This window comes from Sinocyclocheilus anshuiensis, unplaced genomic scaffold, assembly GCF_001515605.1.
Source record: "Sinocyclocheilus anshuiensis isolate Anshui unplaced genomic scaffold, SAMN03320099.WGS_v1.1 scaffold160, whole genome shotgun sequence".
Lineage (NCBI taxonomy): Eukaryota > Metazoa > Chordata > Actinopteri > Cypriniformes > Cyprinidae > Sinocyclocheilus > Sinocyclocheilus anshuiensis.
The window spans coordinates 1,464,077-1,469,251 of NW_015554119.1; the positions used below are offsets into that span (position 1 = coordinate 1,464,077).

Sequence of the window (5,175 nt, forward strand, 5' to 3'; positions counted from 1 at the left end):
TCAGCAGAAGTGGTATAATCAATAAATATAAATATAAATCAATATAAACATATAAAATAAAATAGAAAAAAAAAGTGCAGGTCAGTGGAAGTGTTATCATTCCAGCCGGTAATGGAGGAATTGACCATCATCTGAAGGACTGTTCACACTGACAGGGATCTGCAGTTGCACTAAGACCAGAGGTCAATCATTTTCAAAGTTTCTGGCAAGCTGAGTGCACTGCAAAAACAATTTTCTTTGTATTTTAAAACATGCACAGTTAACTTGACAAGCAACATGACATATGATAATAAATCTTTTTTTTTTTTTTTTGGAGAAATCTAACTAAAGTTAATGAGATTTATGCTTAAAATGCACTATAGAGACAAAATAAACTTAATTCAAAAAGAAAACACGTAAAAAATTTTCTCACCCCATTAGCAAATTTTTTTTTTCTTGTTTAAAGCATAAACTAATTTCCGCTCCAGGATACTAATTTTAACAAACAAGAAAACTAATTTGTTGTTGAATTAAATTACATATGATTTTTAGTAGTTCACCTCATTTGTGATCAGATTTTTAAAAGCTATCAGCAATATTGGGACGTCCAGCCTCAGGAACACCCAGTAGCGACCAGAAGTAAAGCCACTGTCAGTGTGAGCGGGGAATGAGACTTGACAGTCCATCTACCTCCATCCCTCCTGTCATCACTGCATAATTCAGTGCCATTTTCGGCATAAAGAAAGAGTTTGAGGACACCGGGGTGAGAGAATACAGATGCACCCTGAATGGAAACGAGATGAACAGGGAAGCTAGAGTAAGTAGTGAGAGGAAGGAAGTGTTGAGTTACAGGACACATCCAACGCTGCAGGATATATCCCATCCTGAGACACTCTGAATGTTTGAATCCGGACGAGCTGAAGGTAATCCCTTCTGCCGCCTGACTGACAGCGTCTGACTGCGACTCACAACAGGAAGTGTCTTCACTCACTTCCCCTCTCATAACCCTATCAGCACTGTCCACTGAGAGAGAGAAACGGTGCCCTGGCCCTCACTATCTCCAAACCCCCAAACAGTTTAGCAGTGAAGAGAAGTCGACTCCAGCTCAGCTGTTTCCTGTGCAGCCTTTCTTTCTTCTTGTCCAGGGACTGAGGAGTGATAAAGGAGACAGAGAGAATCCTGTCTGCTCTGCTAGGCAGGCCGAGCACAATAAAAGTTCGGATTGAAGCTGTTGGAGAGGGAAGATTAGGGTCAGATACCTGAGAGAGCGAGAGTGTGCTTGTGTGTGCTCTAGAAGAGGGATGATTTGTTGCTCAAGAAACATGTCTTTTTATTATCAATGTTGAAAACAGTTGTGCCGCGTAATATTTTTGTGGAAACTGTGATACTTCTTTTTTTTTTACAGGATTCTTTGATGAATAGAAACTTGAAAAGAACAGCATTTAAAAAATAATAGAAATCATTTTGTAACTTTATACATGTCTTTATTGCCAATTTAATATATTAAAAGTATTAATTTCTTTAAAAAAATACTGACACCCAACTTTTGAAAAGTAGCGTATGCTTAACTGCAACAATATTTTTTTTTACATTTCTTTTGTTTATACTTATTTTTCAAGAAATGTGTGTCCTTCCACTTTGAGCACTTTTATGTCATACAGTTAGATTTTTATTAAAACTAGGATGATTTGTTTTCTTTTTTCTTTATATATGATTCACATAACATTTTCCAAAAAATGTTGTCTTTATTATTTATTTTTTTCTTGTTTCCTAAATGTTTTTATGTGTAGATTTGATAATTCTACCCAGATATTTAAACTATGAAAATCTGTTATAAAAATATAATTTTTTTTTACGTTTAAAACTGATCTAAAAAAACAAACAAACAAAAAAAACTGATAAAATTTACACATAATAATCATAAATCATTTCAGTTTTTAATTTGTGAAATTATTTATATAAAATAATCAAAATTATGATTGGCCAACAGCTGTAACGTTATTTTAATATTTTTCAGTATAGTTAGTATACTTGTTTACCAAGGAGACAACAGTGTCAGTGAAGAGCTTGAGATCAAGTTTGAGACGTCATGTGTGAAGAAAACAAATGAAGACAAATGAAACTAAATGTAAATTTGTGAACAGAATATTTTATTGTGTCTTAGAAAAGTGCATTTAATTGGGTGTTTTTAGGATACATAAATGCAAGCTATGAAATTAGCCTCAGCAAGACAAAGGAGTTGACCAGGAAAAAAATTGTTAAAAATAACAAAAGAACCCATAGTTGAAGAAACACCATTGTACAGATCCTAGCATACATTTCTTTTGAAGCCATGTGAAGTGTTACATCAATTTCAGAAGTGCCAAAACTGGGTTTGGCTTGTTCCAACACAAATACTGATGTTCAACCTCCAAATTCAGATTATATAAGTGATTTAAAGGAATAGTTTACCCAAGAATGAAAATTTGCTGAAACTGTACTCACCGTCGGGCCATTCAAGATGTAGATGAGTTTGTTTCCTCATCAGAACAGATTTTGAGAAATTAATCTTTGTATCACTTGTTCTCTATTGGATCCTCTGCAGTGAATGGGTGCCGTCAGAATGAGAGTCCAAACAGCTGAAAAAAACATCACAATAATCAGACTCTCATTCTGACGGCACCCATTCACTGCAGAGGATCCAATGGTGAGCAAGTGATGTAATGCTAAATTTTTCCAAATCTGTTCCGATGAAGAAACAAACTCTATCTAGCTAGACTGAGAGTGAGTACATTTTCAGCAAATATTCATTTTTGGGTGAACTGTTTCTTTAATTTGTTGGAAAGTGTTGTTTGATTGATTCACCGTTTTGCTCATGGTTGTATCCCTTTATTTTTCCTATCAAAACACAAGCTGTACAGAATGCCACATGCATCTGTCTGCTGTCAAAGCATCACAAGAGATGCGAAGAATTCACGCTGCTCACCAAGGGCAATTTCTTCCAAGACAAACAGCAGTGATTCAGTGGATTTCTGTTCAGTTGGAATTTATGCCATTCACAAACTTCTTCACATTCACTGATTATTTGATGGTGCTTTACCACTAAGGATGCTGTGCACTAGCTCTGTTTAACATGAATGAATCATGTTAAACATGAAATGAATCGTATCTCATTTCCAAGTTGGGTTTTTAGACTTCCTCTCACACTCTTTCTCCCTTTTCGATCTCTTTTATACAGGATATTTTCCTCCGTCTTTATTTTCCCACTGTTTCGTCCTCAGGTTTAGAGATGTTAAAAACAGCACAAGCTGTTTCTTCATTGTTTCTTCGGCCAGACGGTGAAGAAGCATTTTGATAATTCCTCAGATGTCGCTGGCGAGAGCTCGAATCGATACGAGCTCTGTTTTGAGGCTGATGTGAGTTCAGTTCAGTAGATTAATGACTCATTTTCTGCCTGTATGAAAAGGGATCATCACATGTGACCCCTGACGGCTCCTGCGTGAGAATGCGTACGTTACGGCACAATGCGCTCGTGACAGATCCTCCACTGCGTTTGTGAGTTTGCAGTCATACAAGCACACACACGCATAGTATATTTCATCATTTAGACTCGTGATTAGTTTGTTTACTTGTTTTGTGCATGTAAAGGAAATGAAAAGCACTCTTTTCCCCATCAGCGGCTGATATCCGGAGCTGTTTTATTGAAGATGAGCACAAACGTTAAAAGTAAATGATCATCAGGGTTTATGAAGTCTGACATGCTGCTTGGTCTATCCTTCTTCACACATGGATAGATTTGCACAGCTAGATGCCACTTTTGTAACTTTCGCATCTGCTTTTGTTGTGGCGGTAGGTTGGTTTGATTACATGATTAAATCAACCCATAATGGCCGTTCTGAATGCAGAATCTAGGTGATCATATCTGTGCGCAAATGTAGCGTGTTAATTCTCTACATTTATCTTTTTTTTAATAAAAATATATATATATATACTCAGTGCACAGCATAAATGAGTACACCCCCTCTGATTAAATATAAAATATGTATTTTCTTAATGATCACTAATATAATTCATAGAAAGATGGCAAAATTTAAATGTATTTAACATATTCTTCATAAAAACAGATGACGTATACGTGCGAGAGATCACTTCCGGCGCTTGCGTAAAATACGCCAGAGCGCGTACACACCTCACGCATCGGATGCCGTGCACACGGTCAAATTTTCATTTTTGGGTGAACTATCCCTTTAATGAGGAGTGTTGCTCAGCTCGTCTCTACAGAATCTCTCACAGCAGCTCAAGAGTGTTAAGATTGAGTGAAATACATGTCCACAAATTTTTGTATTACATCACACAGTGGTGTGTGAATTCATGCAAGCATTGATAAAGCACAACTCCCTCACACCTTCAGCACTCATTCATCTCTATATAAAAGTTTTACTACCACTGAACTTCACTATCACTAATATAATTCATAGAAAGATGGCAAAATTTAAATGTATTTAACATATTCTTCATAAAAACAGAGAAATACATGCCATTAATATCTGTAAAATAAGAAACTTAGCCAATTTTTGTTTAAATGAAGGATTGCAGAATTGAGTACAACCTAGATTTAATTCAACCAAGTGTAATATTCTAGTACTTAATATGTCCTCCATAACACTAAGTACACTGCTCTGACACTTCTTGGCACTGAGTGTACAAGTTCATAATGAACGTCACTGTGGGAACCAGGCACTTCTCTCTGTACCCCTCCTCTATCAACACCAGAACATTTTGGATGCTGTTAGATCCGAAATGATTGAATTGGTCTCATGAGACCAGAGAATGGATTCCCAGAAGTCTCTATTTTGTAGATATGGGCCTTGGAAACAGCTAAATGAGTTGATTGTGCTTTGGCTACAGTCGGTAGTTCTGGTGTGGATAAACAACCATGCATGTCACTTCTGCATGCTGCATCTTACTCTTTGAGATAAAGTGTCACTCGTTTCACAGCTTTTGCCAGCTCTGAGACACTTTCACAGTGCTTCTCCTGCTCTTTTTCTAGCAAAAACTCACTCATCACTAAATGAAAGCTTAAAATAAAGACATAATTATTTCAGTGGCCTTTTCACAAGGAATCAATGTCCTGACAGTTCTCTCTTAAGTGGTTTTATTGTTGTCAACATTAAGCCTGAGTATGATTCAGTGGGCTATATAACACTTTTAATTGTC

General features: G+C 36.4%; 1 protein-coding gene across 2 annotated transcripts in view; it reads left to right on the forward strand.

Annotated features, from left to right (window-relative positions):
• The window catches only part of LOC107669949 (trafficking protein particle complex subunit 9-like), a 252,767-nt gene that overhangs the window by 110,015 nt on the left and 137,577 nt on the right, over nucleotides 1-5,175 (forward strand). The gene's annotated exons all lie outside the window — the stretch shown is intronic.